Raw genomic sequence first — 20,205 nt, forward strand, 5'->3', positions numbered from 1 at the left:
ACTGCGCCAATATCATCAAAATAATATTGAATATTTATGTTTTTAAAGTATCATATCAAGTTAAAATAAACTGTACGCAATAAACTAAGTAAACTATAAACTATACTGTATGCACACTAAGCATTGTTATGATACTGGAAGTTTGATGAATGTGTGGGGGAGTTTTTATTTGTTTTAGTTGGTATGGTTCTGTTCAGCACTGAAAACAAGAGACCCATCTGGGTATCCAGTCTGAAAGCCAGAGCACTCCTGATCTCTCTCTCTCTCTCTGTGTCTGGCTGATGGTATGGTGTAGTGGCACTTAAACTCCCACTCAACTGGACTCTACTCACTATCATATGACTACAGCATAAACAGATAAAGTGTGGCCGCAAACATTATGCACTGACCAAAACAGATCAACTTCCTCGTTTAAGCTGTTCTACTGTTCTTATGAGGTATCAAGAGGGCAATTCTGTTTTCTCTACAGTGTTATGTAGTAAAGCATTTTACAAGAGTTATTATAAGGCCCCAGCATTGAAAGTATTTCAATGAACAAGTATTTCAATGCTGCACAAATGTAATTTTAAATAATTCAGTGTTTTTTAGGGTTCGGGGTCAAAATCTGTCAGCAAGGTACAACTTTTGTTTTGAGCTTGAGTTGTCATAATGAAGTGAAATGCTTCATTAAAACTTGATATAAATTAGTGATGTTTGTTTGTTTTGTTTTCATTATGTTTGAGGAAGTGTGTTTATTTATTTATTTAGGGAATGTAAACGTGGGGGAGGGGTGTCCTCAGTAATTTACAGAATAATGTTTTACCACTATTAAGTGTAAATCCAAACATTTTTTTATTTAGAGATACAGTTGAAGTCAATATTATTCGCCCTCCTGTGAATTTTTATTTCTTTTTCAAATATTTCCCAAATAATGTTTAACAAAGAAGGAAATTTTTCACACTATTTCCTAAAAAAGTAGTTTTTATTTTGGCTAGAATAAAAGCCGTTTTTTAAAACCATTTTAAGGTCAATATTATTAACCCCCTTAAGCAATTTTTTTTTCTTCTTTCGATTGTCTACAGAACAAACCATCATTATACAATGAGTTGCCTAATTAACCTACAGTAATTAAGCCTTAAATGTCACTTTAGGCTGAATACTAGTATCTTGAAAAATATCTAGTCAAATATTATGTACTGTCATCATGGCAAAGATAAAATAAATCAGTTATTAAAACTATTATGTTTAGAAATGTGTTGAAAAAATCTTTGATTTAAACAGAAATGTAAATATACAGGGGGGTTAATAATTCAGGAGGGCTAATAATTCTGACTTCAACTGATTCTGACTTGCCATATACTTATGGCAGCACTTACTATAAAAGTATTACTTAACCTTTAACCTTTTTTTTTTACCTTTTGTGATTAGGCAGTGTTAATTTAGTTATAAAACGTTGTGCGACTCCTAAAATTATATTTCTAAAGGAATAGCTTGATGTATGCAAACATTTATCCTGATCGACACTTTAACCAACCAAGTTTGCACATTTGCACCAGACATGTTCTTATAATCACTCTTCAAAAAATAAAAAAACAGAAACAAACGTTTATTACATGTGCTTTACACAGGTGAGTGTGCTTGACAAACCACCTGCAGAAACGCTCTTAATTCTCTGAGCAGAAATAGTTCCTTTGTATAGACCTTTTTCATTCATTCATTCATTTTCTTTTCGGCTTAGTCCCTTTATATTAATCCTCGGTCGCCACACTGGAATGAACTTATCCAGCACGTTTTTATGCAGCGGATGCCCTTCCAGCCGCAACCCATCTCTGGGAAACATCCACACACACTCATTCACATTCATACACTATGGACAATTTTAGTCTACTCAATTTACCTGTACCGCATGTCTGGGCTGTGGGGGAAACCGGAGCACCCAGAGGAAACCCACACGATCGTAGGGAGAACATGCAAACTCCACACAGAAATGCCAACTGACCCAGCCGAGGCTCGAACCAGCGACCTTCTTGCTGTGAGGCGACAGCACTACCTACCGCGCCACTGAGTTGCTAGACCTTTTTCATAGAATGCTAAATTACCCATTATGTTTTGCGTGTATGCGTAAGGAGAATCCTGAGAATTTCCAGTCGGCAGTTTTGTCACTGGCTTGCATGGTTTGGGACTTGTGGAGCTGTGCATCGATAGATTTGCTCTTCAGTGTTTGGACTTTCAGCAGTGAAAAATTAACCGCACTGAACTGAACTTATACTCTGTCAACTGGACTGACACAGTTTTAATTTACTAGAACTTCTATGTTAAGCTGCTTTGACACAATCTACATTGTAAAAATGCTATAGAAATAAAGATGAATTGAATTGAATTAATGCTTATAAGCAGTCGCATTTGGACAGCTTTGAAAGATAGTTTTAATCTGATTTACTTGCTTTTATTGTCTTTGAATTACTACTGCTGTCGATCAGCGCCTCCTCCTGGACTGATTATTTAAAAATGTGATCTAATAGGGATGAAAAACAACATCTGCAAGTCATCTACCCTTACCTTCAGACAGCATCTTCCTCTATTTAAATGGAGCATTTTCATGCCATTAATATGGTTTGCTCTATAATGCAGCAATGTATTGTGCGTTGAAGAGCCAGCTGAGCACAGTATAAAGCCTGGTTTATACTTCTGCATCAAGTGATCAGTGTGACCCACGGCGCATGCCTTGCGCATTGTCGTGCATTTACTTCTGTGCGCTGTTTGTGTTGCTCAGCAATGACACTTCCAAAACATTCGATGGCAGTAGGTTATGATGTTCCTCTGTGTCGAGTTTCTTCGCCAGTGTTTTGTTTTTTTCTGAATGCTACCTTATTGTAGAAGTAGCTCAAATTCGCTCATTTTGAGGCAGGAACCAGCGGACGAGCAACAACTTTAATCATAAGTAAAAAAAAAAAAAAAAAAAACTTTCCATCTGGACCTCCTTCACGGGACTCAACATTTGTAAGCACTCACTCCAACGGGTTCACGCGAGCAGGCTGCGCCGGAGCACACAGTACGTGTGCACTTGATGCAGAAGTAAAAATCAGCCTTAACAACTGACAGCTCAGGAAAATTGATGCTATATTTCAGCATCTTATCTGACGGCAGACTCTCTCGCTTAAACCGCATCTATAATGAATATAATGTATATTAATAGAAGTATAAGAAGTATAATGGCTTTAACACACACCTTTCAAAATCAAAGTTGTGGATCACAAAAATCACTCTGTAAGCCATTCAAAACGTTATTGGCAACCATTTTCGGATCAAGATTTACCAGTTGTAAACGCTGTAAACTGAAGTTCTAAGCATCCTACCGGAAGACGCTGGTCACTATGGCGCCCTCCATGCAGCAACAAAGAAAAAGGTCTATAATTAACACTTCTTGTGTGTATTGCCTCTTCTTGTTGAATCGCTGAATGCCTCATTTGGACTAAAGCATCTGCTAAACTAAATGTACTTTTATCCTGTTAAAACTTTAAAAACATGCGCACAAACAACAAAAACAGTGCTTTGACTTCATTCTCATAAGCAAGAGACCACAATTCCTTTCCTTCACAGGTTGCTAATGTTATCAAAGCAAAATTATCGAAGCTCACTTCACAGTGTTTCCTTAGAAAGCCCCGCATTTACGGAAATTACATTTTACATTCTTTCTCTTGGCCTGACTGAATCCAGACACTTGTGCAGTGCGTCAGAGCGAAGAGCAAGCTGGTTTCAATTAAAGAATGTGGGAGTTATTGGCCAATTTACTGTTATTCTGGACTACACTTAACATCACTGCTAAAGTAGAAGAAGAAGCACATTTGTCTGTGTATGTGTGTGTGTGTGTGAGGACCGGCGTGTTTGATGTCTGTGAGAATGTCAGACTTGTGCAAGAGCGTCTTGATTTGTGCATCTGTGCTTGTGCTAGCAGTAGCGGATTCAATTGATTGAGAGCTAAAAGCCCCGCTGAGAGGCGCAGACAGCTGTGTGTGTGTGTGTGGAATGTGTGGGCCTTAATGTTGATGCATTATCACAAGCGCTGGTCCATTAATAATGACACATGTAATTTGCTGCCTCTCTAGTGCCCTTCTTCCTTGTGCCCAAAATGGGATAAAAAGCCTTGATTGGTGCGTTGCATGGAAAGCTGTTTGTCAAACTGTGGATAGCCCTAATCTGCCACAAATAGGAGGACGGCAGTGGCAAAGCTAACCGATTATGTCGGCCCCCGCACAGATTTCTGTATTTCCCATTTAGAGCCATTTAAATGGTGATCCCACTGGGACTTTAATGTGTGGAGTGGAGACAGATCAGATAACTGTAAATCCACATACATCAAAATGTGTGAACATTTAGTTTAATAAAGACTGTAACCATGTCCTAGTTTTTGCAGGAATCTTCTGTTCAGCTGATGTAGTGTGTATATTAACAGTAAAAAAATGACTGTTACAAAATTAAAAATAAAATAAGTTTCTATTTAATTTGGTCTGGGTTTGAGTGAAATGTTAATATTAGTTTTACTCTAAAAGATTTGAAAAAAAAAATAATAATAAAAAATAAAAATATTGACATTTAGATTTTTTTTTATGACAATTGGTCAGAATAACAAATATTTTCATTTGTCATGACTAAAAATCATAGTTATTTTACTAAATACAGATCTCTTAGCTCTTTTGGAGTTTAAGCATGTATTGTAATGTCTTAAAATAAATATAAACGTGTCCAAAACATGGTACCTTTTTGTCACAACTTTTTAATTTAAATTTGTTTGTGTTTCTGTGCTTTGTTTTTGGCAAAAAAGACAATATTGTTTTTAAATGTAGTGTTAATTATATTAAAAGTAGAAACAATATTAATATTAAAAACTAATCATGTTGCTGTTATCAAAGGCATGTTTACAAGAACAAAAATTCATCTAAACCAAAGATGCCCAAACTAAAATTGCCAAAGTTGGCTCATGATAACCTTTGATTTGGCCTGCCATCTGAAATAACTAAAATGTGGGCAACACGGTGACTCAGTGGTTAGCACTTTCACCTCAAAGTGATAAGGTCGCTGCTTCGAGTCCCGGCTGAGTCAGTGGACATTTCTGTGTGGAGTTTGCATGTTTTCCCCGTGTTGGTGTGGGTTTCCTCCGGGTGCTCCAGCTTCCCCCACAGTGCAAAGGCATGCACTATAGGAGAACTGAAACTAAAATTGGCCGTAGTGTAGTAAATGTAATTATGTATAGCTTCCTATTAAAAATATGAATTTAAAATATAGATTTGTGAGTGGTGTACTTACATATGCTGAGCACTGTATAGCCTGCATTTATATTGCTTGAAAATGAACACACACAGTATCATAAGCATAAAGTTACTGCATGTGGAATAAGAACTGTGTCATCTCTCACTTTCCTCACCACGCAGAAATGTTGACAAGCACTGACGGACCATCACAGCACTCACTCAAACAGAGAGAACGGATGGAGAAATGACAGAAAAACAGACAAACCACATCTGGAGTTTTTTTTTACATGCTAAATAATGACAATGTGACATTTGCTATAATACGCTTGAGAAAACAGAATCAAAAAAGCAGAAATTGGATTATTTTATCCTTTATGGTAGTGATTTATCAGATGGCTTTTATAGGTTGTCTTCACATGACGTCATTGATGATGCGTGAATTTGAGATGTAAGGCAGGAAGGGATTCTTCCACATAGGAATCGCTATCAGAACGTCAAAATGTAACTGCTTTATGTTGTTTATAATTGTTTAAATCAGATAAAATAAGAAATGCCTAATAGTTTTAATAGACTTCCAATAGTTTTTGTTCATAAAGGGGGGAAGTAATAAACATTTTTTCAGCAGATCCATGTGTACAAACTTTTTTTTGAACGCGATAATTCGATTGACAGCACCAATCAAGCTTTTATACAGGCCTAGCTATGTGTTTAAATATGTTAATTTGTTATATAAAAATCAGATACAAACACAAACACACTTATAAAAAATCCAGGAGAATATAAATAATCTACCCTGCCATGTAATCGCTGCAATTAAATCCCTGTCTTGTTTTGCAATAATCAAAGTCTTTACTGGTGTTTCGGTGGAATAAATAACCGTAACGTGAACATCAGGATGCGCAGCATAGCTGAATGTTTGTCGATGGTAAGTTTATTGACCGAAAAAAAAGAAATACAACCCTTGCGACAAAACGGTTATTATTGTGGAGCACTTTTTCCACTTACAAAAATAAATAAATAATAATAATTTAGACTATGCGTCCATGTTTTTTATACTTTCATGTTGTTTCGGGATTCTGGAAGATATTTGCATGGGGAAAAACTACAGTAATTTATAATAAACATGTTTTTGAACCACATAGTAAAGTGTATAATGTGTACAACTCTTTGTTAATGAATGCTACAGAATACTGTAGTATAGTAAGCTGATAAACTAATAAAACCTGTAACGTTAGTGTAAACTATGGTGCACTGTGATGGTGTATAATTATAGTGTAGAAAACTGAAGTTTATTGAATAATTTGTTTATTACTACAGTTGTCGTACCACAGCAACAATATAATTCCTATGGCAGTTTAATTCAAGTAATTATCTATAATATGCTTTCAAACATTATAGTATTTATTCATCTATTGTAATAGCTTATACAGTATCTACCACCTCGATGAAGTAGAAAACTTGGCCCTCTTCATGATATAAGGATCATGCCCAGCATATGTGGTTATGTTTTATTTATATCTCCTTTGAAGTATGGTATAAATCACAAAAATACAGACTTTCCTCTCTGTCTCCCATTCAGTTTTTTACTTCCTGCCCTCCATCTGAATTCCGCACGTCACCAAAACCACATGATTGAAAACAACCTATTACTCATTTTATACAGATACAATATTAGTATTGATATATCAGTATTGACTTTGTAATTGTATTATATTGAATAGGAAGTAAGCGCTAGAACCCTCACCTTATCGCAGTATCTTGCTTCTCAAGTAAAATGATCTCGTTTCAAGCCTGCTGAGACATAATTCCTGGAAAACAAGACACTGATAAAGAATAGGATTATTTTTTGCAGTGTGTAGGAAAATCCTCCCTTTTCAGCTGCATCTGCTTTGTAAGTGAATTTGAGTGTGCGTTCTACTAGCAAGCATCTGTTCTTGTGTCTGCATGTACCCATGTTAAGGATAAAGTGCAGGAAAGGGCACAGGTGTGGTTGGCTCGCTCGGTTTCTCCAGCGTTCTTCTCAGCAGAAATGCTAAGCATGATAAACGCAAAGGGCCATCGTTGGTTGTAAACTGGACGAGCGAGCTGTAGCCGTCGGGATTCGCTGCCCACGGACAGAGCTGTAAAACCAGCTGGGCTCCTAGTCAAGGTTGATTGGATTGCAAATAGCATTGAGCGGAAGGATCGGCCCACGTCAGTGGCTATCTCCGCTAATGACCTCTGCATTTGGCCTGAGTTAAAGCTTGTGACAGGATGCTGAATGTAGATAAAAAAGTGAGAAACATAAAATTAACCTCACATCAATAACACAAATTGTATCAATAATTATTTAGATAATAATAATGCTAATTGGTTGTTAGCATTTTTGCTCAGCAGTTGTCATGCTGTTACCTGAGGTTGTTAGCATGTACAGTAACTAGTGTTCTCACTGGTGGTTAGCATATAACGATGCAGTTGCTTAAGTGTTCTAAGTAGTTGTCAGCATGTTAATATGCAGTTGAACATGTGTTCTCAGTTGTTGTTAGCACATTGATTCAGTTGCTTTCTAAGTAGTTAGCATGTTTATTTATTTGCTTTAGTGTTCTAAGTAGTTAGCAGTGTTTACAGTCAATATTATCAGACCATGTAGCAGCAAAAGTGGTTGTTAGCATATATTGTTAAAGTTGCAAAAATGTTTTCAGAGGTTGTTAGCATGTTGATTCAGTTGCTCAAGTGTTTTAAGTAGTTAACACTGTTTTGCCTTTACAGTGTTTTCAGTAGTTGTTAATGTTTGATATGCAGTTGCTAGGGTGTTCTCGTTTGATGTTAGCATGTTGCTCTGCAGTTGCTACAGTGTTTACAATAATATCGGATGATGTAGCCGCAAAAATGGTTGTTAACATATTGTTTGCTAAAATGTTTTCAGTGGTTGTTAGCATGCTGTTCAGTTGCTTAAGTGTTCTAAGTAGCTGTTAGCATGTAGATCCAGTTGATCACGTGTTCTCAGTGGTTGTTAGCATGTAGATTCAGTTAAGTGTTTTAAGTAGGTAACTGTTTTGTGTTATGTTTTCAGTAGTTGTTAATGTTTGAGTTGCTAGGGTGTTCTCGTTTGATGTTAGCATGTTGCTCTGCAGTTGCTACAGTCATTTTGGGACCATGTAGCAGCAAAAGTGGTTGTTAGCATGTTGTGTTACTGTTGCTAAATGGTTTTCAGTGGTTGTTTGCATATTGATTCAGTTGCTTAAGTGTTTTAAGTAGTTAACAATGTTGTGCCTTTACAGTGTTTTCAGTAGTTGTTAATGTTTAATATAATGTTGCTAGGGTGTTCTCGTTTGATGTGAGCATGTTGCTCCGCAGTTGCCAGAGTGTTTACAGTCAATATTATCGGACCATGTAGCAACAAAAGTGGTTAGCATGTTGTTATACAGTTGCTAAAATGTTTTCAGTGGTTGTTAGCATGTTAATTTAGTTGCTTAAGTGTTCTAAGTAGTTGATCATGTGTTCTCAGTGGTTGTTAGCATGTTGATTCAGTCGCTTAAGTGTTTTAAGTAGTTAACACTGTTTTGCCTTTACCGTGTTTTCAGTAGTTGTTAATGTTTGATATACAGTTGCTAGGGTGTTCTCGTTTGATGTTAGCATGTTACTCTGCAGTTGCTAGAGTGTTTGCAGTCAATATTATCGGACCATGTAGCATCAAAAATGGTTGTTAGCATATTGTTATGCAGTATCTAAAATGTTTTCATTGGATGCTAACATTTTGCCATGCAGTTGTTAAAATGTTTTTACTTGTTAGCATTTTGAAATGCCATTACTAATGTGTTTTCAATGATTCTTACCATGTTGCTTTACATTTTATGGCGTCCTCAGTGATTGTTGTTAGCATGTTGCTCTACAGTAGCTACTATGTTCTCATTGGTTGCTAGCATATTGTTATTATAGGTGCTAAATTTCAGTGGTTCCTCAACACTTGCTAATCTGTTATTTAAGGATCGTTGATTTAATATATTTTGTGGTTATTTTCATGTTAATATGCAGTTGCTAAAGTTTTTACTGGTTATTAGGACATTGATATACAGTCGCTAAATTACAGTTGCTACAGTGTTCTCTGAAGTTGTTTGCATGTTGCTGTGCTATTTCTTTTGTGACAATTGCTTTAGCAAATACCACACAGTACCCAACAGTCAAACCACAAATAGCTTCTTGCTAGTTTTATAATCGCTGTAATCCAGGAATTCTAGGTGTTGTCACTGCTATAATCTGTTCATTGTGACTCATAAAGGTTGAGAACAAGTGTGTACACACGTGAGGAGTTTGTGTCATTATTCTGTGATTGTATCTCATATTTCTGTGTTCGCAGGTGTCTGTATTTGATCGCCTGCATCCTGCAACACACTAACTTTCTCAGCTTTTATCCGATACGTGTGGAAAGGGGTGCAGATCTGGCCTCTTTTACTTAAACATGGCCACTGATACTCATTGAGCTTCTTGCTCTGCGACGTAATGCTCTATCTCACTCACTCACTCACACACACACACACACACACAAACACACTGGCTTCATGCAGTTGTATAGCCAGTAAGTTGTTTCACGCAGTGACTCATCATAAACACTGGAGTACACACTGTCCTGCTCAACCACACACACGCACACACACACACACACACACGTACACGTACACACACACACGTACACACTGTAGTAACGAGAAATGACTCACACACAGATATGCACTACTTCACGGTGTTGTAGCAATTGTGGTTATGATAGATGGTGCAAAGATACAGACACAGGCGATATAGTCAGACCTTTTTTTCATGTGTGTGGTGGAAAAGATTTGCTTTACGTATTTATAAAGTAATGTTTTATAAAAGCATAATTATTGAGAGCATCATAGATTTTTCTTTATGTATTCTTTTGTATTTAATTATTATTTCATTTTCTAATTTGTTATCTAGCATTTTATTTAGATCAACTTTACTATTACTTGCAATATTTTCAGTTTCCTTTTGTACAAACTTTCTACTTTTGTATTTTTTGTATTTTTTATTTTATACATAAATTTTTTAATTAGTTTAATTTTGTTGTGTTATTTTATTGAAATTTTTGTTTTTACATTTAATTTATTTACATTTTTTATTTAAATTTATTTTATTTAAAAAACATTAAACATTTTTAAATTTAATTTAATTTAAATAAAAAAACCTGATTAATAAAGGGACTAAGCTGAAAAGAAATTGAATTAATGAATAAATGTAATTCAATTTTTTTATTTTATTGATGTTGCCAAGGGCAGCATGTAACTCAGGACCCCTACTGTGATGGTGACTGCCACATAACACACACAAACATGTTTGCTCTCATGCATGCACAGACTCACACATAACTCCAGCCAGCGGAATGGTTACCCACAGCAGGAAAACCACACGGCACATGTAAATGAGATGCGAGGGAAGTGTGAGTGCACGGCTCCTATGCAAATGTAATGGAGACCTCAAAGACAGAGGTTATAAATAGACTCTCAGCGTGCGATTGCCTCAATGAACACCACGTCGCTCTTAAAGCGACACACAAAACACATTCTCTCACAGATATGCACACTTGAGGGCGACTGAAAGGGCGATTTGGAGTTCATGCATGCAAATGCTCAAAGCGACATGTAACCCAGTTAAACGGCAGCCTGTGACACCCTTGCACAGATTTTCTGTTGTGTGCAGTTTGCTTGAAATAGACACACAGTCTTTCTGTACCGTATGACAGGCTTTAAAGAAGAGTGGGTTGTTCTAACCTGATTTGGGGTCAAATGTGGACAAACTGCTGGGTTAATTTTTTTGGTTGATTTTAAACAGTTGGGTTTGTCCATATCACAATAGTGGTCCTGAATCACACGCTGCCCATGGCAACATCAGGTTCCCTAATATGGAAAAAATAAAACATTATTTTAACTATTAAAGTCTGCATGAACTGGAAGTTACTCAGACTTTTATTACAGGATGTGGATGCACTTCCAACTGAAACAGAATATTGAGAAAAGGGCGGGGCTTTATTTTTGAGCATCATTCACTCATAGCAAACTAACAGTATGATTGGTGTGATTACGAATATTGTGGCTGAAGCCATCAAACTGACCACTCTTCCAATCGCAGAAACAAACAGTCCAAATTTAATTGAAGATTATCAAAACCATTTTTTTTTCAAGGGATTTACTTGGACAGATTAATTGTTCACCTAATAATGTGCACCAACAAATTGAACATTGCAAATTCTGATTTCACATTGACTTTAAATACATAAAATCAAATAAAACATTTGTATTGTCTATTTATGTTTACAAATTTAAAAAATACCTAAGGGCGACGCAATGACTAGTGCTGTCGTTTAATAAACGGGGCCTTATACTGGCCCATGCCTACATGACATGTGCATGCATGACACCACTAGGCTACAGGCTGCAGCGAGAACTATTTTTTAAAAAAGGCTAAATAAATAAAACATTATTAGCCCTATTTACCCATATTTTGACTGTTTTACATAATGACTGTTAAAGAACTGTCATTTAAAGAATAACTGTTTTAAACAAAGGTTTAGACTTCACAGCATTGTTGGTTTACAAAAAAATCTAACAAACATAAACTACACTTGATTTTGGTTTCATTGTAAAAAAAAAAACAAGAAAACATTAAATGTCAAACTGAAATATTTTATGGCATGCTTCAAAAAATAAAGGTGATTTAGTATTCAAAAACGTTTTATTTCGATTATTTCTTTAAAATAAATTGGTCTTACACTTCATATTTTCAGATTTTCATAGTACATGTATTTATTCCGGCAATTTTACCATAAACCAACATATTGGTAGATGTTGATATTTTAGAAATTATGGGATGTGTTGAAAAAAAAACTGCTTCGAGTGTGTTAACTAGCGACATTAAGAGTTAAGAAACACCATCCAAATTTTTTTTCTTGGTGAGGCAGTTAAAGGATTAAGGTGAATATATTAAAAAGTGTAGAAAATAGCATCTTTTAGAATGTACTGGGATTTTTAGGAACAATAAGCATAAGATGTCATTACAGGAATCTCTGAAATAATGGATGAGAGTTTGCCAAGCATGTGGTGTAATGTAAGCAATGCACACCCTCTAGCTTGTTCCCCTTACAGTGCCAAACAGTGGGATGCCCTTCAAACTGCTTGTAAAAATGTCATTTTAAACATTACACTTAGTCAAAAGCTGCTTTTCATAAACCTAAGTCCTCCTGCAACGGGGTTCCCCCTCCTTTTTGTTTTCTTTCTTTTTCTTTCTTCTCATATTTACGCTCACTTCATGACCTGGAGGTGTTTAATCAAGTTTTGCGCTGTTTTTCCATATTGTAGTGATATCAAGAAACCCACCCACCACCTACTCTCCGGCTTTAAAGCATTTGCATATAAACTGCATTAGTGCAGAACTTTCTTGCAGAAGGTTTTTGTTCAGGTGATGACAATGTGTGTTATTTCTGGAATGACTCACTATTTGAGGAAACAGACATTTGCAGTGGTGTCTGAAAACTGTAGTGGACATCATCTAGCGTACTCATTTAATCCAATAACAAGCATACAAGTTGTTATGTTTTCGTTCCCTCGTTCCGCTGGTTATATTAATGGAGTAATTAGTGTAGACATTTCTGTAACACCAAAAAGGAGGCCAGTTTCCTGGTTTCAGTGAAGCCTGGAGAAAAACTGAAAATAATAAATTACATTAATTTCACAATTCATTTTTCCATTTAGGGACTACGTTTGCGCACTTAAATTGAATTAATGCAAATTATCTCCCTTTTAGCAATGCATGTGTGCCCTTTTATATGTAATTTCTTTAATTTATTCAATAAACATATCTAATTATTTAATTGTTTGACAATATAAGGCATTTACCAATCAAATAATATCAGTATCGATACTTGCACTGCAGTAGTGGCATTAAAGGGACAGTTTGCCCAAAACTGAAAATTTGGTCATCATTTACACACCCTTCACTTGTTGTCACAAACCTATTTGAGTCTTTTCTTTCTGTTAATCACAAAATAAGTTATTTTGAAAAATCTTGGAAACCTGAAAAAATTTACCATGGTATTTGTTTTTCCTACTATGGAAGTCAATGGTTACAAGGGATGGGATGATAACCAGTTTCAAGGTTTACCATGGTTTAGAAAAGTCAAGGTTTTAAAATTGCAAAAATTTTCTGTCATACCGTTACGGTATATGCAAGTTTTGTTTTTTTAACAGCTACTTCATTTACTTTTTTAGCCTTTTACTGCACATAGTTAAGTGATGCACAGACCCAAGTTTAGTTTTATTTACTCAGTATTTGTATATATTTTTATTAATTAAACCAAGAATATAAAGTATTTTTACAAACATAAAAGCATTTGCACACACTTTGTAGCTGCCAACTTCTAGGATCTGTGTTTTCTTCCTCCAGGTAGAAAAAAACCCTTTCTGTGATTGCTCATGTTTCGTGCTCATTTGTTTTACTGTATTTTGATTTACAGTAAATTAAAAATACTGTATTTTACTGGCGCCAAAAAGATGTTTCCCATAAAGCAACTTTAAAATACAGTGACATTTTACAGTGTAATTTACCAAAACTGTTAACAGTGTATCTCAAGCAGAAAAGGAAACACACATCAAAAGCTACCGGTCAGTCTATGCTTTAGCAAACATCTGAAAAACAAATCGCTTATAAAAACAACATCCAAGCTTGCTATAGAGATGATCAATGCATCAATGCAGTGGCTTAATTTATATCTAAAGAAAGAAAGATATCTAAAGAAGCCTTTTTAAGTTTTAAAGAAATCTGTATTTTTAAACTGATGAAGACAGAAGTACTCAACTATTTATTTGAATTATTTAGCCGGACATGTTTAATGTTCTAAAATATTTTAAATCTTTCTTAAAATAAAATATATTGTGTTCAATGGGGGAAAACTTTTAGTTTTTTACCCAGGCAATTAAAAAAAGAAGAAATATTAGAGCAGTAATCACAATACCATGAAACCATGATATTTTTATCCAATGTTATCACACTGTCAGAATCTTATAACGGCCCATGTCTAATGGTTACAGGTTTCTGACATTTTGAAAAACATATTCTATTGTGGAACCACCTGAGGGTGAATAAATAGTGAGTAAATAATTTTTTTTTTTTTTTGGTGAACTATCCCTTTAAAGCTGTATGTGAAGTGGCATTCGTATAATACATTCAAGAATGTACAGTTTTTACACTGCAGTTACAAATAATTACATAAACAGTGTTATTAAATTAATGTTTAAAATCTTGAGTAAACTGTACTCTCTGACCATCCTAGCAGCAGAGTAATGAATTACTGTATGAAGACGATTCCTTTAAGATACAGCCTAGGTTTACACTGCCTTTTCACATTCAGATTGGCCTACAGATACTACACGTCTAGTTAGGAGATGTCGCTGCACTGTAAGGTGTTTTACAGCCTGTTATCAGGCTCAGCACCGCCTATTGAAACGTAAACTGAGACCATATGTTAACCCAACCACATGCAGTTTTTTTTATCCCTGTTCTCTCCAGTGATTTCCAAGTGCCACATACATAATATAATCTTGCAGATTATGTCTGATAATCCTTTTACTTGATCATGTCGATTTAACACTGACCACATAACCTCCTTTTTCTTCAACTTTATATTGAACTTGTCTTATTGATTAAAACTGAATGGCTGCTCTGGGGTACATTTAACGTGTTACATGACATAATTTATAAGTTGTTTGATTGACGACTGTCTGGGGCAACAACACGGATTCATGGTGACAACACATTTCAGTAACTCATACTGCATGTTAAAACATACCATATAATGTTCCTTTCATATTTTCATATTTGTTTATCTCCTCTGTGCTCTCTGTCGCTGGCAGCTGCACTGGTCCATGTCCCGCCTTCATTAACAGGTTAATTGATACTGAAATATGATTGGATGGAAATGTTGTCTGTCAAAATATACTCTGAAATGATTGGCTGCCATTGCTGAGACCACTGATAGCGCTCAGCCTACACATTTTAGGAAAGATGATGTACAGGACTAAACGTGATTCTTTTTTTCCATGATAAATGAAGCACACACACACACAAACAAACACACACAAAGCTGAAAACAAAAAACGGGACATATGGTTACCCTACAAATAATGAAAGCAACTGTTGTACTTATATACACCTATACGATGAAATACAGCGCCATCTGGTGTCTAAAATCTACATTGCGCCATTAGCTGCTTTTAGACACTTGTTTATACGTGCATAGAAATCTGTGCGTACTGCTCTTTCATGGCATATTTACATATTATTACTACATATGGTCACTAGTTTTTTATACTTCTGCAATATCCTTATATCTCGTCAATTATGTATGTATGGGGACTTTTTTTATCATCTCAAAGCTAGTTTGGTCTGCTTCCAGGCTTGTCTCACAGTCGGGGGTCCGAAAGGGTGGTGGTCTCATCCTCGCTTACACTAGACTCCCAAGAGTCATCAGGACTTTGAACGTTTGAAGATCTGCAGAAATAGACTCTCATATATTCTTGTCTCTTCAAATGTTTTCCTTTTTTTTTGCTGTGGTATCTCTCCATCTGCCTTTATATCTCAGTAGCTTTGATTCCCTTTCTTAGACGTGATATTTTTCCTCTTTCTGAGCTTGTGAGAGTCTTGATTGCAGGGTTCGATTGGAGGTGTTTTTTTTGGAGTGAAAGCCTACGCATATAAAGTGTGTTGCTGCTTGATTAATTTGCTTGTCCTCTCCTTTAGCTACTGCAGATAAATAGACTTGAGCATGTCTCGAAGTCAGGCTTTTATGGGTTTTTTTTTTCACATTTTATGCCAAGCCGACAACATGATTTAACAGTAAATAGCGAAAACATAAAGCACTGTTTGTCTGAACTGTCTGTTTGAGTGCCAAGCATTTCTGTAAAAGCTGTGGTCAGAAAGAGCATGTTATGAATGACGCAGCGTCTGCAAAAAGGAACTTTATAGAGTTTGATATGCAAATCAGCTCAAAACTCAAAAGATTATGGTCAACTTTTTACATTTTTGAAATTATTAAAACTTACCTGAGCACTGGGAAGGCAAATCGTATAGAAATAACATTTTATACAAACACCCTATACATACAATAACCTTGTATAACATGCATTATACAAATCTGTACCGCACACTAGGGCTGCACAACATAGCGTTTTAGCATCGATATTGCAGTATGTGAAAACACAGTAGTCACATCGCAGAACATGCAATGTGGAGTCAGGAGTTGACCTGGTGCAACATTTTAGAACACGAGAATTTTGGAGTCATTTTTGGCTTTCCCATAATAAAGTCAAAGTGTATCAATTGCTTGATACACTGTTTAAACAGTTTAAGCAAGTTTAAAACAGTTTGTAGCTTTAACTAAGTCGAATTGTATTTAATTATTTACACAATGAACAAACAGCTTTATTGTACAATTGATTATTTTGTTTCTGTATCTTTTGTACATTTGCTCTATCTCTGCTTTTAATTTTTTGATTATATTTTATGCACTCCCCTACAAAATCTAAATCAATCAATCTAAAATTATTGATAAAGCTATTTGAGAAAAATCGCAATATAAATCACAGACAATGTAAATGTCCGTCTGACTTTACTCCTGCAGTGCTACCTCATATTTTTGTACTGTTTGTCTTTTAAATATAACTGAATAGTAAAATAAATAATTAAAATAGTGGAATGTATTTTTTAATTTAAAGAGAACACAAAACCGAAAAACATATACATAAAAACTCTCACACACACACACGCACACGCACACGCACACACACACACACACACACACACACATATATATATATATATATATATATATATATATATATATATATATATATATATATATATATATATATATATATATATATATATTATTTATTTATATATACGCGCACACACAGTTAAATTCAGAGTTATGCGTTTATTTTTCCCCCAATTTCTGTTTAACATAGAGAAAAAATTTTCAACACATCTCTAAACATAATAATTTTAATAACTCATTTCTAATAACTGATTTATTTTATCTTTGCCATGATGACAGTAAATAATATTTTACTAGATATTTTTCAAGACACTTCTTTACAGCTTAAAGTGACATTTAAAGGCTTAACTAGGTTAACTAGGCAGTAATTAATTACTGGTAATTAATTAGGGTAAAATTAGGCAAGTTATTGTATAATGATGGTTTGTTCTGTAGACTATCAAAAAATATAGCTTAAAGGAGCTATTAATTTTGACCTTAAATGGTTTTTAAAAAAATGAAAAACTGCTTTTAAAACAAATAAGACTTTCTCCAGAGGTAAAAATAATATCGGAAGTACTGTGAAAATTTCCTTGCTCTGTAAAACATCATTTGGGAAATATTTTAAAAAGAAAAAAAAAAATCAAAGGGGGGCTGATAATTCTGACTTCAACTGTATAATCCACTATTTTAATGGATAAAAACATATTATTAACATTTGTCACCCCAGTATTTTAATATTTATTTTAAACTATTGTATTAGTTACATTGCCCTCCTATCATGCACCACAACTGAAGCCACTTGACATTTCAGTTACATTACTAGATCAAAATTCAGAGCACTCTTTTTAGGCTCTTCTTCCTTCACTCACAATCCTGTTGTTGAAAATAGCAAGTTTCATTTTCACAAGCCAGTAAACAAATCCTTTGCAGAAAAGAGACCACGGTGCGAAACAAGAGCACACACACCCACGCATACACACAAACACTGATATGATGAGATGACAATGTCAGTCAGGCTGTCAGAGAAAAACATCAGCAATGACGCCCTCAGCAATGAAACACAGAGAATGAGAGAAGCTTAAAGCAATGAGGTCAAACCGGGGTATGACATGGTAACCTGACACATTACCTGCCCCTCGCGCTCTCCTCTTACCGCCACGTTTGTCCCAGCAGAAGAAACGCAGAAAATACAAAGCAATCGCTCCATCAGTTTCTCACAATGACCCACAGACGGCCCTGAATGAACCTGTCAACTATTGAGTTTTACTACTTTGAGTGTGACCAGCAGCTTTGAGTGGCTTTTAGGCGCTTGTAAATGAGCGCGTGTGTGTGAGAGTTGTGTGTATGCGTGTATGTGTCTGAGAGAGAGATATCCACTTCTCCACCTCCTGTTGTAGCTCTCCAGTAGTTTTGGACAAAGGGGACGGATTGAATGGTGATTGTAGGTTGACTGACAGGCTTTGTGATTGTTAATGACACGATTACGCTTGCCATGATTTATTTGTGACCATATCTACAGCTGAGGTATCAGTGTTCAGATGGCCTGCTACACTTTTGCAGTATTTTATGAGGTAAACGTCTGCTAGTTTGTTGAAGATGTATTGTTTATATAAAAGTAAAACATTATTAATTTGGCATTATTTACTCAGCCGGTAAATCTGTATCAACTTCTTTTTGCTGTTCGGAACATTCTTCAAAGTGTCTTCTTATGAATTCAACATGGTTACTTTTACAGTTTTAAAATAACTTTAGAGTGAGAGTTTTTTTCATTTTTGGGTAAGTTATGTTTTTAGTTTAGTAGTTCAAACTGATTAATCGATATTACAATGCTAACTATTACTATGCTACTCCAACCATGCTAGCTGTTGTTGGCACAATACAGGAGACTGCTATTTGTTATGGGTATGATTACGTATTAATAAACTAAATCTACTCTGTAGTTCAAATGTTTTTGGTATTTGTAGTTTTTAATGTCTTTGATTTTAGAAATGATTCTAACAGGCTAGTTTGATTTACCAAGAAACATTTCTTGTTTAACAATTTTTTAAAACAAAAAATTATAATAGTTTTAATATAGTATATAATGGTCGATATAAAATAAACTAAATATTTTGTGTTCTAATCTTGACCTTGACTTTTAGAAAATCAACAAATTGTACTGGGTGGCATGGGTGTCAAATAGTTTGCATGTTCTCCCCGTGTTCGTGTGGGTTTCCTCCGGGTGCTCCGGTTTTCTCCACAGTCCAAAGACATGCGCTATAGGTGAATTGAATTAGCTAAATTGACCGTAGTGTATGTGTGTGAATGCGAGAGTGTATGGGTGTTTCCCAGTACTGGGTTGCAGCTGGAAGGGCATCCACTGTGTAAAACATATGCTGTATAAGTTGGAGGTTCATTCCGCTGTGATGACCCCCTAGTAAATAAAGGGACTAAGCTGAAGGAAAATAAATGAATTAACAAATTGTGCATTTATATGAATTTAAAACTAATTGTACTATACATTGGTTTTCTATTTTGCAATAACAATATTATATAACAGTGTTAAACAGTATTATATTAACATTTAGTGATTTAGCATATGCTTTTGTCCAAAGTGACAACTTAAGTATAACTTAATTGACTTTTTAAAACAATTTAATATAGTATTAAAGGGCAGCTATTTTACCCCTTTTCAAGATTTAACACAAGTCTTTGTGTCTCCAGAAAATGTCTGTAAAGTTTAGCTCAAAACACCCATCAGATAATTTATTATATAATCAACAATATATATTTTTGTATTGTTTGTCTTTTAAATATAATTGAATAGTAAAATAAATAGTATATATTAATAATATAAATAATATATGTATAAATGTAAATATATGTAAATAATAAATGTATATATGTATGTGTATATATATGTATGTATATATGTTTGTATATGTATGTATGTATGTATATATGTATATATATATATATATATATACATATATATGTATATGTATGTATGTATGTATGTATGTAGCATATAGGAGATCTCATGTAACGTTTGTGAAAAATACTACAGTAAGAACTTTACCAATGAATATTTGATGTATTTGTTGTGGAGTTAATTCAAGCCTTTCTGCAATGATGAGTCACACACAATGTCATTACTAAGTTCACGCACACACTAGCGCACAGACACACAAACAT

The 20,205-nt window shown here is 34.9% G+C and overlaps 1 protein-coding gene across 1 annotated transcript in view; it reads left to right on the top strand.

The window, feature by feature from the left end:
* Window positions 1–20,205, top strand: part of atxn1a (ataxin 1a) — a 205,691-nt gene that overhangs the window by 97,824 nt on the left and 87,662 nt on the right. The gene's annotated exons all lie outside the window — the stretch shown is intronic.

This window comes from Danio aesculapii, chromosome 19 (assembly GCF_903798145.1).
Source record: "Danio aesculapii chromosome 19, fDanAes4.1, whole genome shotgun sequence".
NCBI lineage: Eukaryota > Metazoa > Chordata > Actinopteri > Cypriniformes > Danionidae > Danio > Danio aesculapii.